Source organism: Bombina bombina, chromosome 5 (genome assembly GCF_027579735.1).
Source record: "Bombina bombina isolate aBomBom1 chromosome 5, aBomBom1.pri, whole genome shotgun sequence".
Lineage (NCBI taxonomy): Eukaryota > Metazoa > Chordata > Amphibia > Anura > Bombinatoridae > Bombina > Bombina bombina.
Genome location: NC_069503.1, coordinates 963,565,812 through 963,589,647, shown reverse-complemented (window position 1 = coordinate 963,589,647; position 23,836 = coordinate 963,565,812). Strand labels below are relative to the sequence as shown.

Genomic DNA, 23,836 nt, shown 5'->3' with positions numbered 1-23,836 from the left:
ACTTGAAGACCCTGTTTCCATAAAAACAGTCCACAGATTACTTTACAAAAGGCAACATCCATGGAAGAGCTGCTTTTACTAAACCTTTAAACCACAGACACCAATTATCCTAACAACAGGTATGGTTATGTAAACAGAAACCCCCAAGGAAGTGTACAACTTTGGACTGCTTGGTTCCAACTGTTAAACATGAGGGCTGATCTTTAAATTATTCAAATGGCCCCCTTCATTACACCCATCTGAAAAAAATGCTCTTTAAAAAAGGGTGTTGTCAGCAATTTCTACTAATAACTCCATAGTTTTATGATATTATTATTACATTATTTATAAATAGAATATATTCAAATATATGTTACAATTTTCTAAAGATAAGTCAATATAAATATATCTTTTTTATTATTTTTGTTTAGCAGAAGCATTGCTTTTTAGCTGAAAACATTTTAATTGGTAAACATATCAAACTATAAATATGATACATTCCTAATACTAAGAATATACTCAATAGGCTTTGTGTCATTTAAATTACATTTTTTCATGTATATAACAAAAATATATTAACCACAACTGTTGAGGCTCAAATATGTCAAATAGTGATAAAGTCTGAGGACACCTGGACAATATGAAAGTATCTAAGATTCCCTTTTGAGCTATAGGGTTTATAAATCTTATAAGTTCCTATGTAAATCATCCGGAAAAATTAGGTTCTATTTTGTTGTCTTAACAACTTGCATCATTTGATTTTTCACATTTTCTTAACTTTTTATATTTCTGTTTTTTGGTAGGGCAACTATAAAAACAATATACAAATTAAAGGCTAGATTACGGTGGCACGCTAACAGTTTCACGTGAGAGATATCGGGTTTATCACAGCAGTTTGTGCGCGTCGGAGTAGCATGCGTATTAAAGTTGAAAGTAAACTGTTGGCTTGACTGCAATGAATTTAACGCATGTCAGTTTAGCGCGACTTCAGAGCTTTGGTTAATCTTTATGCTCAAATAAAAAGTTGCATAACAAATACATTAAAAAGTACAGTTACACTCATAATAACACTATCTAATCAAAATTATTGGGAAAAAATATTGTATAAAAAAGTTCTAAGTGCTTAAAGATATAAGGTCTCAGGTGTTAGAAAAAAAATGACATGCAAAGGGCTTTAACATACATACACATATACAGATACATACATACACATATAAATATACATATACAGATACACATATATAAATATATGTATATATGGAGTTGCTTCTTTTAAATCTCGGACAAACCAAACACATCACAATCCCCTCTGATGAAGAAGGAGAACCCCTTTGAAATGCATTAAGGAATGTTTTGATGTGACTACCGAGTGATTCTCACTCCTGTATATTACGATTGAGATTGCCAGTACCTGTTTCACCTTGGAACTCCAGTTAACTATACATTATACTATATATGATATACATACCTCTAATTGTTTGAGGGTTTGTTTGTGAGTGCATTTCTTATTAACTTCTGTGTGTCATGTTTTCATTAACCCTTAATGACCACAGCACTTTTCCATTTTCTGTCCGTTTGGGACCAAGGCTATTTTTACATTTTTGTGGTGTTTGTGTTTAGCTGTAATTTTCCTCTTACTCATTTACTGTACCCACACATATTATATACCGTTTTTCTCGCCAATTAAATGGACTTTCAAAATATACCATTATTTTCATCATATCTTATAATTTACTATAAAAAATATTATAAAATATGAGGAAAAAATGGAAAAAAAACACACTTTTTCTAACTTTGACCCCCAAAATCTGTTACACATCTACAACCACCAAAAAAACACCCATGCTAAATAGTTTCTAAAATTTTGTCCTGAGTTTAGAATTACCCAATGTTTACATGTTCTTTGCTTTTTTTGCAAGTTATAGGGCATAAATACAAGTAGCACTTTGCCATTTCCAAACCACTTTTTTTCAAAATTAGCGCTAGTTACATTGGGACACTAATATCTTTCAGGAATCTCTGAATATCCATTGACATGTATATATTTTTTTTTAGAAGACATCCCAAAGTATTGATCTAGGCCCATTTTGGTATATTTTCATGCCACCATTTCACCGCCGAATGCGATCAATAAAAAAATTATTTTACTTTTTCACAAATTTTTTCACAAACTTATAGGTTTCTCACTGAAATTATTTACAAACAACTCATGAAATTATGGAATAAATGGTTGTAAATGCTTCTCTGGGATCCCCTTTGTTCATAACTAGCAGACATATATGGATTTGGCTTTGCTTTTTGGTAATTAGAAGGCTGCTAATGCCACTGCGCACCAACCGTGTATATGCCCAGCAGTGAATGGGTTAATTAGGGAGCATGTAGGGAGCTTCTAGGGTTAATTTTAGCTCTAGTGTAGTGTAGTAGACAACCCCAAGTATTGATCTAGGCCCATTTTTGTATATTTCATGCCACCATTTCACCGCCAAAAGCAATCAAATTAAAAAAAATTGTTCACTTTTTCAAACTTTAGGTTTTTCACTAAAATTATTTACAAACAGCTTGTGCAATTATGGCACAAATGGTTTTAAATGCTTCTCTGGGATCCCTTTGTTCATAATAGCAGACATATATGGCTTTGGCGTTGCTTTTTGGTAATTATAAGGCCGCTAAATGCTGCTGCGCATCACATGTGTATTATGGCCAGCAGGTGAAGGGGTTAATTAGGTAGTTTGTAGGGAGCTTGCAGGGTTAATTTTAGCTTTAGTGTAGAGATCAGACTCCCACCTGACACATCCCACCCCCCTGATCCCTCCCAAACAGCACTCTTCCCTCCCCCAACCCCACAATTGTCCCCGCCATCTTAAGTACTGCAGAAAGTCTGCCAGTACTAAAATAAAAGGTTTTTTTTTAATTTGTTACTTTTTTTTTTTTTTAGCATATTTACATATGCTGCTTTGTGGAATCCCCCCTTAGCCCCCAACCTCCCTGATCCACCCCCAAAACAGCTCTCTTACCCTCCCCCTCTGCATTATTGGGGGCCATCTTGGGTACTGGCAGCTGTCTGCCAGTACCCAGTTTCAAGAAAAAATCGTTTTTTTTTCTTTAAAAATAGAAATTCTGTAGTGTAGCTTCAACCCCCCTCACAGACAAACCCCAACACCTTAAGTGATTGTTAAAAAAAAACTTTTATTCCCTTTTTTTTGCATTTTTTTTTTAAACTTTTTTCTGTAGTGTAGCGGTTCCCACCCGCTCCCTCCCCGTGCACGGCGCACCGGCCCCCGCCCTTACGTGCACGCGCCGCGCGTCAGTGCGCCGCTGCCCCGATCACCCACGCCCACGATCCCGCCCCTCCTGCACGTCGCCAAGGCCATCGATGGCCACCACCCGCCTCCCACAGCCTCCCACCCACCAACGTGGTAAGCCAACAATCTCCGGTGCAGAGAGGGCCACAGAGTGGCTCTCTCTGCACCGATGGCTTTAAAAATGTTATTGCAGGATGCCTCGATATCGAGGCATCACTGCAATAACCGGAAAGCAGCTGGAAGTGAGCAGGATCGCTTCCAGCTGCTTTCCAAACCGAGGACGTGCAGGGTACGTCCTCAGGCATTAACTGCCTTTTTTTTGAGGACGTACCCTGCACGTCCTCGGTCATTAAGGGGTTAAACTGTACTGCACTATCTTTTTGCAATATTGGCATTTTATGCTTTGACACCACGCACACTGGAGAGGTGATGGCTCTACTGACAGGCACCCTACCATACTACAAGAGTGATACAGAGATCAGACTCCCCTGAGATCTCGTGAATCAAGCACTTTGGCACAGGAGCACTGCTCCATTCCCTATCAAGCGGCTACTTACTCATATGGATTAAGGTACTTTATAGTACTTTATAGTAAGTGTCCATTGTTTGGGGTTTATTGCCCCGATTGTCACCATTCCTTTATTATTCTTTTTTATCTATTTTTTTGATTGGTCCTTCATTTGTTGTGCTGATTCTCTACCTTACATTGTGTGTTTATATATATATATACATATATATATATATATATTATATATATATATATATATATATATATATATATATATATATATATATACACAGTATCTCACAATAGTGAGTACACCCTCACATTTTTGTAAATATTTTATTATATCTTTTTATGTGACAACACTGAAGAAATTACACTTTTGCTACAATGTAAAGTAGTGAAGTGTACTGCTGTTTAACAGTGTACATTTGCTATCCCCTCAAAATAACTCAACACACAGCCATTAATGTCTAAACTGTTGGGAACAAAAGTGAGTACACCCCTAAGTGGAAATGTCCAAAATGGGCCCAAAGTGTCAATATTTTTTGTGGCCACCATTATTTTCTAGCACTGCCTTAACCCTCTTGGGCATGGAGTGTACCAGAGCTTCACAGGTTGCCACTGGAGTCTTCTTTCACTCCTCCATGATGACATCACTGAGCTGGTGGATGTTAGAGACCTTGCGCTCCCTCACCTTCTGTTTGAGGATGACCCACAAATGCTCAATAGGGTTTAGGTCTGGAGACATGCTTGGTCAATGCATCACCTTTACCCTCAGCTTCTTTAGCAAGGCAGTGGTCGTCTTGGAGGTGTGTTTAGGGTGGTTATCATGTTGGAATTCTGCCCTGTGACCCAGTCTCTGCTTCAATATGTCACAGTACATGTTGGCATTCATGGTCCCCTCAATGAACTGTAGCTCCCCAATGCCGGCAGCACTCATGCAGGACCAGACCATGACACTCCCATCACCATGCTTGACTGTAGGCAAGACACATTTGTCTTTGTACTTCTCACCTGGTTGCTGCTGACACATGCTTGACACCATCTGAACCAAATAAGTTTAACTTGGTTTCAATGGACCACAGGACATGGTTCCAGTAATCCATGTCCTTAGTCTGCTTGTCTTTCAGCAAACTGTTTGAGGGCTTTCTTGTACATCATCTTTAGAAGAGGCTTCCTTCTGGGACGACAGCCATGCAGACCAATTTGATGCAGTATGGTCTGACTACTGACAGGCTGACCCCCACCCCTTCAACCTCTGCAGCAATGCTGCCAGCACGTCATACGTCTATTTCCCACAGACAACCTCTGGATGTGATGCTGAGCACGTGCAACTCAACTTGTTTGGTCGACCATGGCGAGGCCTGTTTCTCAGTGGAACCTGTCCTGTGAAACTGCTGTATGGTCTTGCCCAGCATGCTGCAGCTCAGTTTCAAGGGTCTTGGCAATCTCCTTATAGCCTAGGCCATCTTTATGTAGAGCAAAAAAAAATTTTTCAGATCCTCAGAGAGTTCTTTCCATGAGGTGTCATGTTGAACTTCCAGTGACCATTATGAGAGAGTGTGAGAGTGATAACACCAAATTTAACACACCTGCTCCCCATTCACATCTGAGACCTTGTAACACTAATGAGTCACATGACACCGGAGAGGGAAAATTGCTAATTGGGCCAATTTGGACATTTCCACTTAGGGATGTACTCCCCTTTTGTTGCCAACAGTATAGACATTATTGGCTGTGTGTTGATTTATTTTGAGGGGACAGCAAATTTACACTGTTATACAGGTTGTACACTCACTACTTTATATTGTAGCAAAGTGTCATTTTTTCAGTATTGTCACATGAAAAGATATAATAAAATATTTACAAAAAAATGTGAGGGGTGTACTCACTTTTGTGAGATACTGTATATATATATATATAAATATATATATATATATATATATATATATATATATATATATATATATATATGTGTGTGTGTGTGTGTGTGTGTGTGTGTGTGTGTGTGTGTGTGCATTGAAGCCCTTTGCAGTCAAGTAGATGAAAACATGTAAAAACATACATGAGCGACAGATAGATAAAACTCATGGCTCAAAATTATAGTTTATTCTGTAGTAGCTTAGGGATGTGCTTGGGAATGCATTTTCATGTGATTTATAAGACAAACACTATGTTCTCAGTTTGATCAATTTTGATCTATGTCCTTAGATTTAAAAAATTATTTTGATGAATGAAGAACCACAACAAATAATTAATATTCTTTATTAGCCATGCTGGAAGGGATTAAATACATGGGTACATCTTAATGATTTTATGAACAAAGGCAAAGATATGAAATATGTTTATCCCATTTTCTGGAGATTCATTAAAAATAAATGTATATGTTTACTGTGAATAAATTATTTTGAAAAGCAAAACCCTTAGGTTATTTACCCAAGTGGTTGATTTTCCTGTTTAATCTATTATTGATAATTATATTCATTTTTGAGCTAGGTTTGTAAATTAATCACATACCACACAATATTATATATATGTATGATTAGTATGTAAAAATATACATTGAAATAAATAAAACACCATGTATATCTTAAACTTAAACCAGACACATGACAATCAATATTTTTTGTCAAAAAAACAAGTTTTATTATATAATTACTGCTGTATTACATTTTCAAAACACAAAAATGCTAAGGTTCTTTAAATATTTTCTAGTAACAATACAATAAAAAATGTGTTTTTGCTAGTTTGCACCAATTTATATTTTAAATTATTATATACAGAAAATTGTTTAATCCAATATCCAGATTTCCCCATTAGAGATAAAAAATAAGCAAATACACACAATGCAAAAGTTATAAAGAAATAAAGGCAAAATATTTTAATACCTTCATTGTGACAGGGGTATATATTTGAAATAAATTGTATTCATAAATTAATTAAATTCCACTAGTATTCAATTCCTTTGCTTTATATACATCAACTATAGATTACATTTGCTGTTTGATTGTTAAATCATATTTTCAGATGTTTCTTACATTTGGATTGTATAAATAAATTTGGAAGTTTTATGGGCACCCTCAGTGACTACAGATGTTAAAAATTGCTAGTGAATTGTTTTAATAGTTTTGGAGTTATGTGCTAAAAAAATATTTTTCCTATTTATATCTCTAGAAATACATTGCCATGCTCAGTACTTATTTGGCAATAGAGGTTTGTGGGAGCTGTAGTCCCAGATATTCATCTAAATGGTGTTATAGCCTGGTGAATAGCTGCAGTTGTGTACTGCATCATGTATATATCTATATATTAGGAAGGAAGTCGAACTGCAGACACATGCATATATACATGACAACAACACAAATTACACACACACAATACAAAAAAGACTACAAACACTACACAGTAAACATACCACCCCACATTCTATGCACATACAATGTAGAGACACTACGCACACAAATCCTTCAGAGAAACACACACATAGTTTTTTGCAATTTAAAAAAAAAGTAATCTCTCTCTCCTCAATATAGTCCATCAGAATTCCTGTGCAAATACATTGTATGGCAGCTCAGGCAAGTTTAACTTAATTTTGCTAATTCATTAGAATATTCACAGTTTAAATTAGTAATGTTACTTGAAGGAACATTAAGCACTAAATACATACTAGATAAAAATATTTAACAAAGTAAAGGTAAGCCTGAGAATAATTTGTAGATGTTTTTTTAAATATTATATAGTAACAATAGTAATAGTAATAATAATTGCATAGCTTAGAGTCCATAATGGAAATGGCACCGCCATCTTGCATCCTAGGTATCCTTCTCTGCTAAGGCCATTTAGGTGCAGTTATAAATGGTTCACTAGACTGTGCAACCCTTGACTGTATGGGATATACGAGTGTTTTTATTGTGCCCTTCCACTTTTAACAGAAATCAAAATCCACAATTTTCAGAATTAAATTACAGGTAAAGGGAAAAAATAAATGATAAAAGTTCATTGCTACAAATGATTAAGTAATTTATATCAAAATCTCAAACTATGTAATGTTACTTTAAATTAGTAAAAAAATGACAGGGGCCTTTTAAGCATATTGGTAAATCTAAATGAAAACTACTGGAAATTTGGCGACCTGCTACAACCCTTGTCAAGCACATACCTGTATATTGTTGTAGGAAACAATCGGCGATATTACAAGTTTTGCGGTAACAGGGGTGCGTTGCTAACAAGCCTTTTTTTCCCTCCGCTCCCTTAAGACAACGCTGGTATTATGTTTTTTTTTTTTAAACCCGGCGTTAGCCGCAAAAAGGTGAGAGTAGAGCAAAATTTAGCTCCACCATCTCACCTCAATACACAGCGTTGCTTAAGTCAGCGGTGAGTTGGCTGAACGTGCTCGTGATACGATTTCACCCATAGGAAACAATGGGGCTGAGCTGGCTGAAAAAACTAACACCTGCAAAAAAAGCAGCGTTCAGCTCCTAACGCAGCCCCATTGTTTACTATGGGGAAATTAATTTTATGTGTGCACCTAACACCCTAACATGAACCCCAAGTCTAAACACCCCTAATCTTACACTTATTAACCCCTAATCTGCGGCCCCTGCTATCGCTGACACCTACATTATATTATTAACCCATAATCTGCCGCTCCGGACACCGCCGCCACCTACATTATACTTATGAACCCCTAATCTGCTGTCCCCAACATCGCCAACACCTACATTATATTTTTTAACCCCTAATCTGCCCCTCAACATTGCCGCAACTATATTAAATTTATTAACCTTAATCTGCCGCCGCCAAAGTTGCCGCCACTATTATAAATTTATTAACCCCTAAACCTAAGTCTAACCCTAACACCCCCCTAACTTAAATATAATTTAAATTAAACTAAATAAATTTACCATAATTAAATAAATTAATCCTATTTAAAACTAAATACTTACTGATAAAATAAACCCTAAGCTAGCTACAATATACCTAATAGTTACATTGTAGCTATTTTAGGATTTATATTTATTTTACAGGCAACTTAGTTTTTTTTTTAACTAGGTAGAATAGTTATTAAATAGTTATTAACTATTTAATAACTACCTAGCTAAAATAAGTACAAAAGTACCTTTAAAATAAACCCTAACCTAAGTTACAATTACATTTAACACTACACTATAATTAAAACTAATTACCTAAACTACCTACAATTAAATTACAATTAAATTAAATAAACTAAATTACGGAAAAAACCCCCACTAAATTACAGAAAAAAAAGAATTACAAGAATTTTAAACTAATTACACCTAATCTAGTCCCCCTAATAAAATAAAAAAGCCCCCCAAAATAATAAAATTCCCTACCCTACACTAAATTACAAATAGCCCTTAAAAGGGCCTTTTGCGGGGCATTGCCGCAAAGTAATCAGCTCTTTCACCTGTAAAAAAAATACAATACCCCCCCAACATTAAAACTCACCACCCACACACCCAACCCTACTATAAAACCCACCCAATCCCCCCTTAAAAAAACCTAACACTACCCCCCTGAAGATCCCCCTACCTTGAGCCGTCTTCACCCAGCCGGGCACAAGTGGTTCTCCAGAGGGTCCGAAGTCTTCATCCTATCCGGCCAGAAGAGGACATCCAGCCCGGCAGAAGGCTTCATCCAGGTGGCATCTTCTATCTTCATCCTTCCGGAGCCGAGCAGGTCCATCTTCAAGACATCCAATGCGGAGCATCCTCTTCATCCGACGGCCGACTACTGAATGACTGGTTCTTTAAGTGACGTCATCCAAGATGGCGTCCCTTGAATTCCGATTGACTGATAGAATCCTATCAGCCAATCGGAATTAAGGTAAGAAAAATCCTATTGGCTGATGCAATCAGCCAATAGGATTGAAGTTCAATCCGATTGGCTGATCCAATCAGCCAATAGGATTGAGCTCACATTCTATTGGCTGTTCCAATCATTTGGATTTTTCCTACCTTAATTCCAATTGGCTGATAGGATTCTATCAGCCAATCGGAATTCAAGGGATGCCATCTTGGATGACGTCACTTAAAGGACCAGTCATTCAGTCGTCGGTCGTCGGATGAAGAGGATGCTCCACGTCGGATGTCTTGAAAGATGGACCCGCTCTCCTCCGGAAGGATGAAGATAGAAGATGCCGTCTGGATGAAGCCTTCTGCGGTCTGGATGTCCTCTTCTGGCCGGATAGGATGAAGACTTTGGACCCTTTGGAGGACCACTTGTGCCCAGCTGGGTGAAGACAGCTCAAGGAAGGGTGATCTTCAAGGGGTAGTGTTAGTTTTTTTTAAGGGGGGATTGGGTGGGTTTTAGAGTAAGGTTGGGTGTGTGGGTGGTGGGTTTTAATGTTGGGGGGTATTGTATTTTTTTTTACAGGTGAAAGAGATGATTACTTTGGGGCAATGCCCCGCAAAAGGCACTTTTAAGGCCTATTTGTAATTTAGTGTAGGGTAGGAATTTTATTATTTTATTATTTTTTTTTTATTAGGGGGATTAAATTAGGTGTAATTAGTTTAAAATTCTTGTAATTCTTTTTTTTCTGTAATTTAGTGTGTTTTTTTCCCTGTAATTTAGTTTATTTAATTGTAATTAATTGTAGGTAGTTTAGGTAATTAGTTTAATTATAGTGTAGTGTTAGGTGTAATTGTAACTTAGGTTAGGGTTTATTTTACAGGTACTTTTGTACTTATTTTAGCTAGGTAGTTATTAAATAGTTAATAACTATTTTATAACTATTCTACCTAGTTAAAATAAATACAAAGTTGCCTGTAAAATAAATATAAATCCTAAGCTAGCTACAATGTAACTATTAGTTATATTGTTGCTATCTTAGGGTTTATTTTACAGGTAAGTATTTAGTTTTAAATAGGATTAATTTATTTAATTATGGTAAATTTATTTCGTTTAATTTAAATTATATTTAAGTTAGGGGGGTTAGACTTAGGTTTAGGGGTTAATAAATTTAATATAGTAGCGGTAACTTTGGGGTCGGAAGATTAGGGGTTAATAATATTTAACTAGTGTTTGCGAGGCGGGAGTGTGGCGGTTTAGGGGTTAATACATTTATTAAAGTGGCGGCAAAGTCCGGTCGGCAGATTAGGGGTTAAACATTTTATTTAAGTGTTTCCGATGTGGGGGGGGGACTCGGTTTAGGGGTTAATAGGTAGTTTATGGGTGTTAGTATACTCTTAGCACTTTAGTTAAGAGCTTTATGTTCTGGCGTTAGCCCATAAAACTCTTAACTACTGACTTTTAAATGCAGTAGGAGTCTTGCCAGGAGAGGGTCTACCGCTCATTTTTTTAGGTGATCATAATACCGGCGTTAGGCAAATCCCATTAAAAAGATAGGATACGCAATTGACGTAAGGGGATTTGCGGTAAGCTAAAATCGCGGAAAAAAAGTGAGCGGTAGACCCTTTCCTGCCTGACTCGTAATACCAGCGGGCGTTAAAAAGCAGTGTTGGGACCCCTCAACGCTGCTTTTTAAGGCTAATGCAAGACTCGGAATCTAGCAGAAGGTTTGTTTATATTTTTCGTGTCTCCATCAGGCATATTGTGTAAAACTGCTATTCAAGAAAACAAGCAAGCTTGTCTCAGACACACAAATCTGCACATATCCATAATATAAAAGTTATCCACTGTAAGCAATGGGTAAAAAAAAGCAAGACAGCACACAGAATAACATAATCTATAATACCTTATAATACTGATTCCTCATCTGAGCACCCTGGAAGAACACATTCAAATAAATGAAATATAAAAGAGTGCCACTTCACACATTTTTAAAACAAATCTAAATAAATAACACATTTGCATTTGGTTTACGTGCAACAATAAAAGCATTTGTGTACTTTCCGTGCAAATATGCAAAGTCTTTACATGCAGCTTATCTGTTAGTATGCAGCTTCAAGTTAAAAGCTTGAAAAACAATGACATTGCAGGCTTTTCAAAGTGAGTTTCACAAACTTTTACATTAGCAAAGAATATGCATCCAAATTGTAAGTAAAACTTTACAGCTAATTCGTCCAGTACTAATGATGACTACCTAAATGTTTGAAAGCTTTTTTTTTGCAATTAAAATCATCAATATCAACTCATGGCATTGGTGCAATTAACGCTTTTATACCATCTTGAGTAATTGTATAACAAGTAAACTTCTAAACACTTAATTACAATGATAAGTGAACATTATGATGGTCATATTTAATTTTAGTATGTTTCAAGTGCATATTCTCCAATATTTGCTGAAGGCTTTCCAGAGAGGGAGATGAGAACGACTTGTAGCAGGTGGTTAATTAGTGTTTTCCAGGAGGGGTGGAGCCATGAGTGCATCATAAGCATGGCTGACATGTTATGGGCAGAATTTAGGTTGGCTGTGGTGGGCCAGGACAGCCCCTAAAAGCAGGGCATTTGCTTTGACTATAGAAGGAACGATTGGTAGACCTCCCAATTAAACTGTGACAATACTACAGAATTACATTGCTGGGGAGTCAGGAAACAGTAATTTGAGAAATATTTGTAACCTTTTTACTAAACCAAGAAATTATTGAGTTCATTACCATGTGAACGTAACAAGCACATAATGGTCAAACTTTGCTTCCATGAGGTCAAGCATGTAGTCAAATTTCAGAAATGCATGAGAAAATCTTCTAGAAAATTGTTTAGTATGAATTGGGATGCTGACATTTAAGTGTTTCCATGTAAGGTATAGAGAACTTAATTTGCCTAGGGGGTGCTACTGTTGAAAAGCTTGCCATAAGTGAGTAATGACAAGATTTTCAAATTAATGGGAATTTCTTTATTTGAAAAATCCTGCAGAAAGAGAAAAGCATTTCACATGGGCTTTTTGATGGACTGGAATGTGGCCAAGGACTTTTGGTAACAGATGATGATGGTTCCTTCATTCTGGTTCTAAAAATAATTGCAAAAGCTAAATCTTTTCATAGTAGCATTTCAGATTTTAGATTCTGTAAAGACTAAGAACTATTGCTGCAATATATTTTATTGAGAAATATGCTTGCAGTGCACTATTTGCTTGTTTTTCTGTGGTTCATAGATTCAATATTACTGAAGCCTACCTCTCTGATATCCACAACATTTTTCTATCATAGCTTTATTTTATGTTACCATTTGTTGTATCTTCTTTATTTGTATTATATAGCTTTATGTATACACACTTGGTATTAGTGCAAGAAATTTAGTTGTAAATTTCCATTTGTTTAAAACAATGTATGTCTGGCTGATTAAATATTGAATTAAAGGGACATGAAACCCCAACATTTTCTTTCATGATTCAGACAGAATATACCATTTTAAACAACTTTCCAATTTACTTCTATTATTTAATTTGCTTCCTTCTCTTGTTATCCTTTGCTGAAAGGTTTATCTAGGCCAGCTCACTTGCAGCAGAGAACCTAGTTTCTAGCTGTTGATTGGTGGCTGCATATATATATCGATTCTGATTGACTCACCCATGTGTTCAGTTAGATACTATTAGTGCATTGCTGCTCCTTCAGCAAATTATACCAAGAGAATGAAGCAAATTAGATAATAGAAGTAAATTAGAAAGTTGTTTAAAATTGTATTCTCTGTCTGAATCATGAAAGAAAAAATTTGGGTTTCATGTCCCTTAAAGGAACTGATATATAGGCCCCTATTAATCAAAGGTCTTGTGGACCTGATCCGACAGTGCGGATCATGTCCGCAAGACCTAGCTAAATGCGGAGAGCAATACGCTCTCCGCATTTAACATTGCACTAGCAGCTCACAAGAGCTGCTGGTGCAACGCCGCCCCCTGCAGACTCGCGGCCAATGGGCCCCCAGCAGGGGGTGTCAATCAACCTGATCGTACTCGATCGGGTTGAATTGTTGCGATTCCTGTCCGCCTGCTCATGGCAGGTGGACAGGGTTATGGAGCAGCGGTCTTTGTGAGCTTGATAGATAGACCCCATTATGTCCAGAAAACATAATTTATGTAAGAACTTACCTGATAAATTCATTTCTTTCATATTAGCAAGAGTCCATGAGCTAGTGACGTATGGGATATACATTCCTACCAGGAGGGGCAAAGTTTCCCAAACCTCAAAATGCCTATAAATACACCCCTCACCACACCCACAAATCAGTTTAATGAATAGCCAAGAAGTGGGGTGATAAGAAAAAAGTGCGAAAGCATAAAAAATAAGGAATTGGAATAATTGTGCTTTATACAAAAAAATCATAACCACCACAAAAAAGGGCGGGCCTCATGGACTCTTGCTAATATGAAAGAAATGAATTTATCAGGTAAGTTCTTACATAAATTATGTTTTCTTTCATGTAATTAGCAAGAGTCCATGAGCTAGTGACGTATGGGATAATGACTACCCAAGATGTGGATCTTTCCACGCAAGAGTCACTAGAGAGGGAGGGATAAAATAAAGACAGCCAATTCCGCTGAAAAATAATCCACACCCAAAATAAGACTTAAATAATGAGACTTAAATAATGTGGAGACAATAGTGACGCCCATATTTTTTAGCGCCAAAAAAGACGCCCACATTATTTGGCGCCTAAATGCTTTTGGTGGCAAAAATGACGCCACATCCGTAACGCCGACACTTTTGGCGCAAAAGAACGTCAAAAATGACGCAACTTCCGGTGACGACGGAAGCAGAAAAAACAGAAAAAAAATTTTGCGCCAAAAAAGTCCGCGCCAAGAATGACTCAATAAAATGAAGCATTTTCAGCCCCCGCGAGCCTAACAGCCCACAGGGAAAAAGTCAAATTTTTAAGGTAAGAAAAAAATGATTTATTCATATGCATTATCCCAAATATGAAACTGACTGTCTGAAAATAAGGAATGTTGAACATCCTGAGTCAAGGCAAATAAATGTTTGAATACATATATTTAGAACTTTATAAAAAAGTGCCCAACCATAGCTTAGAGTGTCACAGAAAATAAGATTTACTTACCCCAGGACACTCATCTACATGTAGTAGAAAGCCAAACCAGTACTGAAACGAGAATCAGTAGAGGAAATGGTATATAAGAGTATATCGTCGATCTGAAAAGGGAGGTAAGAGATGAATCTCTACGACCAATAACAGAGAACCTATGAAATAGACCCCATAGAAGGAGATCACTGCATTCAAATAGGCAATACTCTCTTCACATCCCTCTGACATTCACTGCACGCTGAGAGGAAAATCGGGCTCCAACCTGCTGCGGAGCGCATATCAACGTAGAATCTAGCACAAACTTACTTCACCACCTCCATAGGAGGCAAAGTTTGTAAAACTGATTTGTGGGTGTGGTGAGGGGTGTATTTGTAGGCATTTTGAGGTTTGGGAAACTTTGCCCCTCCTGGTAGGAATGTATATCCCATACGTCACTAGCTCATGGACTCTTGCCAATTACATGAAAGAAATAGAGTATGTTATTTCATAGATTTGTTATCTCTTAGGGTTTAATTCTCATATGTGGAAGCCCCAGTAATCCATGTGAGGAAGCGCTGTGCTGTTGAAGGTTTGAGAGGAACCATTCTTGAAAAACTCGTATAAGGCAAAAAAATAAGTAGCACATAGAGATATGAGATTTAGGGATATATGAAGGAGTAGAAAAAAATGACTTTGGAGAAAAACAGGGAAATTTATGTGTAATTTAAGTGAAACTGTTTCAGTAGGGAAGATCATCTAATCCATATGATGTTGAACCATTTTCACTTTTCTTTTGAAATGTTGCAACTCTAATACTTAGTTTGCAAGTGATTACATTTTATACAGAAAATTTATTTATAAAATATTTTGGGCTAGATTACGAGTGGAGCACAAATTGAAAAAAACCCCACATAAATACATACAGTATGTATACATATACAGAAATATATTTAGGTGCATTGGAACCTTTTGCAGTTAAGTAGATGAAAACATGAGAAAATGACTAATGTTTGGTATCACTCTCCTCACGCCTTAATATAGGGTGATCAAAAGCAGAAAAACAACAAAGCGGTGCCTGTGTGTATCAGAAGCAAACAAAATGTGGATACAAAAAAATCCCCTGTTACAGGATATGTTCTATGTATTTATAAATATATAATCCTATAAATATCTGTATATATCTATACCTATATATAATTATATATATATATATATATATATATATATATATATATATATATATATATATATATATATATATATAGCTATAGATATATATATAGTTCCAAAATACCATCCTTTATATATGTAGCAATATGTATTTATGAACAAATAGAACATATTCTGCTATGTGCAGAACATTGTAATGTGAAATTTTCATATTGTCATGTTAGGTTAGCACATTTGAGAAAATGTGATCGGATTTGTATGTGAGTAGGGTGTTAGGTTTTATTCACTTTTCTTCATCATTGACTTCTATGGGGGAATACATGTGCATGTGATATTCAAATTTCATTTTTTTTTGCGCTAGTCGGGTTAGCGTGAAAGCGATAACAGTTTACTTTCAACTCGTAATATGAGCACAACCCGACAAGTGCAAAAAGCCTACTTCTAGCGTAAATAAGACTCAAGTGTAAGGACCAGTCAATACAGTAGATTTGCATAATCAACAAATGCATGATAAGAAGACAATGCAATAGCACTTAGTCTGAACTTCAGATGGGTAGTAGATTTTTGTTAAATAAATTGCAAAGTTATGTCTATTTCCACTCCCCCTGTATCATGTGACAGCCATCAGCCAATCACAAATGCATATACGTATATGCAGTGAATTTTTGCACATGCTCAGTAGGAGCTGGTGACTCAAAAAGTGTAAATATAAAAGGACTGTGCACATTTTGTTAATTGAAGTAAATTGGAAAGTTGTTTAAAATTGCATGCTGTATCTGAATCATGAAGTTTAATTTTGACTTGAGTGTTCCTTTAAGTTGTGTTCTACTCATAATCTGGCGCATAATCTTTGAATAGCCTGCCATGTTTACTGAATCTGATTTTATATTCTAGTGATTTGTCTGCTTTGACCATTCTTAAGCTCATTAGCAAACATAATCAATGTAGCAAATAAATTAATTAATGAACATGAACATAAACCGGGAACATAATAAAGTTAACAATATACTATACATGTCTATTATGTGATTTTATATATTATTGTATACCAGGGGTGCTGTATACCTTCTTCTATATCTCCCCTCTATTTTTGTTTTTAACATAGGAAGGCAAAAGTAACCTGGAGTGGAGAAAAGCTCCAGAGTATTCTTTCATGCACAAAACTAACTGCAGCTAATGATTGGAGCTAGAGTGTTAAAAAAAATAAAAATACCTGTAATCATTTTTATCATCATTATGATCATCATCACAAGTTAATTATTCTTCATCATTTTGAAAGCTTACTTATTTTAATGAAACTGAGAGAAAGACAACAACTTGTTTATAGTTATATTAATACTTAAAGGTACAGTCTAGTCAAAATTAAACTTTCAGATAGGGCATGCAATTTTAAACAACTTTCCAATGTACTTTTATCATCAAATTTGGTTTGTTTTCTTGGTATTCTTAGTTGAAAGCTAAACCTAGGTAGGCTTATATGTTAATTTTTAAGCCCTTGAAGGCTGCCTTTTATCTGGAAGCATTTGACTTTTTCACAGCTAGATGGTGTTAGTTCATGTGTGCCATATAGATAACATTGTGCTCACGTCTGTGGAGTTACTTATGAGAGATCACTGATTGGCTAAAATGCAAGTCTGTCAAAATAACTGAAATAAGGGGGCAGTCTGCAGATGGTTAGATAAAAGGTAATCACAGAGGTAAAAAGTATATAATTTTAATTATGTTGGTTATGCCAAACTGGTGAATTGATTATCTATCTTTTTAAACAATAACAATTCTGGAGAAGACTCTTCCTTTAATTCAGTATTCATGTGGCTAAAATGCAAGTTTGTCAAAATAACTGAAATAAGGGGGCAGTCTGCAGATGCTTAGATACAAGGTAATCACAGAGGTAAAAAGTATCATAAAATAAATGTGTTGATTATGCAAAACTGAGAATTGGGTAATTAAAGGATTATCTATATTTTTAAACAATAACAATTCTGGAGTAGACTGTCCCTTTAATTCAGTTTTCAAAGATTTTTATCAAGTACATTTCTTTCATTTGAAGGCTATTTTTTGTTCTTGGCTTTTGACATACTTTTGAGGCATTAAAAAAATAAAATGCGTCAATCATAATCTTTACTAGTCATGCTGCCAGTGAAGAGACACAGGGCCTTTTCTGCAGACATCATCTGAGTGATTGTATGAATATACATAAAGGTATGAGATATTTTGATCATGTCTCTGGGGATACTTCAGAAGTAAATGTACATGTTCATTGGGATTCAATTCATTTGACAAAATTGTGCTTGACATTTTACTCATATCATCAGTTATTTTCAGGCAGCAACTTCATGCATTTTGTGGACAACTGAATTTGCCTATGTGGTATAAATAAATGCATGAAGTAAAAAAATATAACAACAGATTCTTTAGGTCCAGCACAACAACACAATAATATTACAAGTAAAAAAATAGCCTTTTCTCTTTTTTAAAAGGTTAGGGGTTTATCAATGGAGCGCAAATGAATGCTTCTGCTTGAGTGTTAAATGCACTAAAAGTAAGCTATTTGCACTTGTAGGGTTGCACTTATTATGGGTTGAAAGTAAACTGTTTTCGCTATTGCTCCAATCCAAAAAACGCAAAATGCCCAACTTAGAATATCGTGTGCACATTCACGTATTCCCCCACATTCACGTATTCAATGTAGAAAAAAAGTGGAAAAAAACACCCCACTGTCGCACAAACCACATTGCATAGTCTCATTTGCGCTAACCGACATGAAAATATTAATATTTGACATTCCGATGTTCTGCACATAACAGAATATCTTCTATTTATTCTTAAATACATATTTATACATATACAGGTGAAACTCGAAAAATTAGAATGTCGTGCAAAAGTTAATTTATTTCACTAATGCAACTTAAAAGGTGAAACTAATATATGAGATAGACACATACACATTACATGCAAAGCAAGGTGGTTCAAGCTGTGATTTGTCATAATTGTGATGATTATGGCTTACAGCTCATGAAAACCCCAAATCCACAATCTCAGAAAATTAGAATATTGTGAAAAGGTGCAATATTCTAGGCTCCCACTCTAATCAGCTAATTAAGCCATAGCACCTGCAAAGGGATCCTGAGCCTTTAAATGGTCTCTCAGTCTGGTTCAGTAGGAATCACAATCATGGGAAAGACTGCTGACCTGACAGTTGTGCAGAAAACCATCATTTACACCCTCCATAAGGAGGGAAAGCCTCAAAAGGTAATTGCAAAAGAAGTTGGATGTTCCCAAAGTGCTGTATCAAGGCACATAAGTTATGTGGATGGGAAAAGTGTGGAAGAAAAAGGTGCAAAAGCAGCAGGGATGACCGCAGCCTGGAGAGGATTGTCATGAAAAGGCCATTCAAAAGTGTTGGGAACTTTCACAAGAGCCACCACACACAAACGGATGCTGGACATGGGCTTCAAATGTCTTATTCCTCTTGTCAACCCACTCCTCCTGAACAACAAACAACGTCAGAAGCGTTTTACCTGGGCTAAAGAAAAACAGACCTGGTCTGTTGCTCAGTGGTCCAAAGTCCTCTTTTCTGATGAGAGCAAATTTTGCATCTTATTTGGAAACCAAGGACCCAGAGTATGGAGGAGGAATGGAGAGGCACACACTGCAAGATGCTTGAAGTCCAGTGTGAAGTTTCCACAGTCTGTGTTGATTTGGGGAGCCATGTCATCTGCTTGTGTTGGTCCACTGTGCTTCATTAAATTCAGGGTCAACGCAGTCGTCTACCAGGAGATTTTGGAGCACTTCATGCTTCCTTCCGCAGACGAGCTCTATGGGGATGCTGACTTAATTTTCCAGCAGGACTTGGCATCTGCCCACACTGCCAAAAGCACCAAAACCTGGTTCAATGACTGTGGGATTATTGTGCTTGATTGTCCAGCAAACTCGCCTGACCTGAACCCCATAGAGAATCTGAGAGACATGAGACCGAACAATGCAGAAGAGCTGAAGGCCACTATTGAAGCATCCTGGTCTTCCATAACACCTCAGCAGTGCCACCGGCTGATAGCTTCCATGCCACGCCTCATTGAGGCAGTAATTGCTGCAAAAGGGGCCCAAACCAAGTACTGAGTACATACATTATGCATGTTTATACTTTTCAGAGGTCCGATATTGTTCTACAGTTATGTACAATCCTTGTTTTATTGATTGCATGTAATATTCTAATTTTCTGAGATTGTGGATTTGGGGTTTTCATGAGCTGTAAGCCATAATCATCACAATTATGACAAATCACGGCTTGAACTATCTTGCTTTGCATGTAATGAGTCTATCTCATATATTAGTTTCACCTTTTAAGTTGCATTAGTGAAATAAATGAACTTTTGCACAATATTCTAATTTTTCGAGTTTCACCTGTAAATGATGGTACTTTGGTACAATATATATATATATATATATATATATATATATATATATATATATATATATATATATATATATATATATATATATATATATACATACTGTATATATATCAAAGCAAAAGTCCGTAGAGAGCACTTGCTGTGGTATAAACAAAGTGTTTATTTAAGTGTTAAAGTTTTCAGGGAGTAACCCCGTCTTCAGGCATGTGGAAAAGACATAGCTAGTGGATGAAGCTTGTATAACTTATAATTCAAAACAATATAATTCAAAACACAAAAAATACATTCCGACCTAGCTATATTGTTTTGAATTATATTGTTTTGAATTATAAGCTATACAAGCTGCATCCACTAGATATCTCCTTATGACTCTAGTGAGCCCAATAATTATAACAATCATACATAAAAGAAAGTAGTTGGACCCCCACTACATGCGATAATGAGGATTCCAACAAGTGTAGATAACCAGATACACAAAATAGGTATTCTTCTCTAGTGTCATTAACAGGGAGTTTAATATCATGTAAGAACTTACACTATAGAAATAGACAAATACCTGTGTTACTATATGGGCTGTACCATAAGGATAGGCGATACTGGATTAGAACTCTAGGCATATTTACACTAATATCTAAATATTTCATTCATAATAATGAACAGGATTTAGATGCACCAAGTAACTTGTTTATTTATTCCTGTACTTATCAAACAATCCTAGTTAAACGGTTAGAGATGTACTGCCATAACGCATTGTCGAGTATCATTATGTCCATTTTTTCTCAATAGTTACTCCACTATTAGCCGCAAGTATGGTAATTGCAAAATGTATTTTCAACATGAGAGTTGTCCTAATCACTATGGTTACCACTGTTTCTGTTCACAGAATATGTCACTTCCGGATATTGGAATGTGAGTCCCCGGCGCAATGACGTCACTGAGGGCTACTTCCGGGTTCGGGCATGGCACAGGAGCACAGGAGCTGGTGGCGTGCAGACCTCTATTTGCCTTAAAAAAGCAATAATGGGTAAGTGCACTGCATGATATTGTTTTTTCCACATGTCTGAAGATGAGGTTACTCCCCGAAAACGTTAACACTGAAATAAACACTTTGTTTATACCACGGCGAGTGCTCTTACAAACTTTTGCTTTGATATTTAGATTTGATTTACTACTTGGGACAGAGAGTGCTAGTTTGTTCTTTCTATATATTTTAATGTTAATTATATATATATATATATATATATATATATATATATAAGTATATATATAATACATGATTATATATAGATATTCCTATATATATACATACATACATGATTATACAAAACACGGAAGGGGACTGCACTCTCAGACTGGACTGGGTACACATCTCATGACCCTGCAACATGCTCAGCCCTGGGTGCTATAGCACACTCAGGAAGCTGTGCTGTCTCCAGAGTCACAGGCAGTTAACCCCAGACAAGCCTGTGTGCAAGGCCCATAGGAAAAATTACAAAATAAATAAATACAACAGGGTCCCTAAAACAGCCACACAATGCAAGCTCTTTTGGAAGGGACCTTGACGAGGTACCTGGGCTTGTCCCATTTTGTCAAATGCGGTTACTAACCCTTCAATTTTTGCTTTTAATCTTAGCTGAGAGCTTGTAAGTGAGTGCTGGACTTTCTCTGTGTGTTGTATTAATTTATTTGTATTTTGTAATTTCCCCTATGGGCCTTGCACCCAGGCTTGTCTGGGGTTAACTGTCTGTGACTCTGGAGAAAGCACCACTTCCTAAGAGTGCTATAGCATCCAGGGCTGAGGATGTTGCAGGGTCATAGGATGTGTACCCAGTCCAGTCTGAGAGTGCAGTCCACTTCCGTGTTTTGTATATGTCTAGTGTGATTACATAAGCCTGTGCACCCTTCACTTGTTCCCAGTTTGTTGTATTGAGAGCATGCATTGTATGGCTGTTTTAGGGACCCAGGTTTTGGAAGGGACCTTGACGAGGTACCTGGGCTTGTCCCATTTGGCCAAATGTGGTAACTAACCCTTCCATTTTTGCTTTTAATCTTAGCTGAGAGCTTGAAAGTGAGTGCTAGACTGTCTCTGTGTGTTGTATACATGATTATATATAGATATTCCTCTCTCTCTCTCTCTCTCTCTCTCTCTCTATATATATATATATATATATATATATATATATATATATATATATATATACACACACAGTATATATACACATTATATATATATATATATATATATATATATATATATATATATATATATATATATATATATAGAACATATTCTGCTATGTGCAGAACATTGGAATGTGAAATATTTACACTAAATTCACAGTATAACACTTTAATAAAAATGAATATAGCATAAATATGCTTTCACATGTTTTATATACAGTCATGACCAAATATATTGGCACCCTCCATTTCTGTCAGATAATGCACCACTTCGCTAAGAAAATTGTTCCAATTACAAATGTTTAGGCATCTCCAAAAATAAACTGGACAAAATTATTGGCACCCTCAATTTAATAATTGGTAGCACACCTCTTGAAAAAAAATAACTGAAGCAATTACTTCCTGTAACCATTATTATTATTATATAAAGCAACAACATATTCCACAGCGCTGTCGATGGATACAATTCATTTAAATAAAACAATGATATAAAACTTGTAAGAGACAGCACAAAACTTGACAAACACATACATGAGTTTCTTACACATCTCTACTGGAATTTTGAACCACTCTTTCTCCAACTGCTCCAGGACTCTCAGATTGGAAGGAACCTTTTCCCAACTGCTGTTTTGAGATCTCTCCACAGGTGCTCTATGGGATTGAGATCTGGACTCATTGCTGGCCAGTTCAGTACTCTCCAGCACTTTGTCTTAAACCATTTCTGGGTGCTTTTTGACATGTGCTTTGGGTCATTGTCCTGCTGTAAGACCCATGACCTCTGACGGAGACACAACTTTCTGGCACTGGGCCCTATATTGCCCTATATTGCACAACAGAATTATTTCATAAAGCCATGCACACAGTCAAGACATCCAGTGCCTGAAGCAGCATTGCAGCCCCAAACATCAGTGAACCTCCACCATGTTTGACTTTTTTATTTAAAAGCCTCATTTCTTTTTCTGAAAACAGTAGAATGATGGGCTTTACCAAATAGCTGTAATTTTCTTTCAGCTGTCTACAGCACATTCTCAAAAGGATTTTGGCTTCCTCAGGTAAGTTTAGGCAAACTCCAATCTGGCTTTTTTATGTTTCTGTGTCAGCAGTGGGGTTCTCCTGGGTCTCCTACCATAGCGTCTCTTTTCATTCAGATAGCGAAGTACAGTGCGAGCTGAAACATTTGTACCCTGTGCCTTGAATTTGTCTGGAAGTTGATCAAAGTTCTTTATCCACCATTCGAACAATCGTTTGTTGCAATTTTTTTTACTTTTTGCTCTTTTGGTCACATCCAGGCAGATTAGCTACAGTGCCATGGACTGTAAACTTCTTAATAATGTTACACACAA

General features: G+C 36.3%; 1 protein-coding gene and 1 long non-coding RNA gene across 2 annotated transcripts in view; one reads left to right on the top strand and one right to left on the bottom strand.

The window, feature by feature from the left end:
• RALYL (RALY RNA binding protein like) overlaps window positions 1–23,836 on the bottom strand; it is an 894,790-nt gene that overhangs the window by 805,506 nt on the left and 65,448 nt on the right. The window lies entirely within an intron of this gene.
• LOC128661022 (uncharacterized) overlaps window positions 1–23,836 on the top strand; it is a 266,989-nt gene that overhangs the window by 185,892 nt on the left and 57,261 nt on the right. The window contains exon 2 of the long non-coding RNA XR_008402601.1: window positions 21,196–21,336. This is a non-coding gene — a long non-coding RNA (uncharacterized LOC128661022). The remainder of the gene's footprint in view (window positions 1–21,195; window positions 21,337–23,836) is intronic.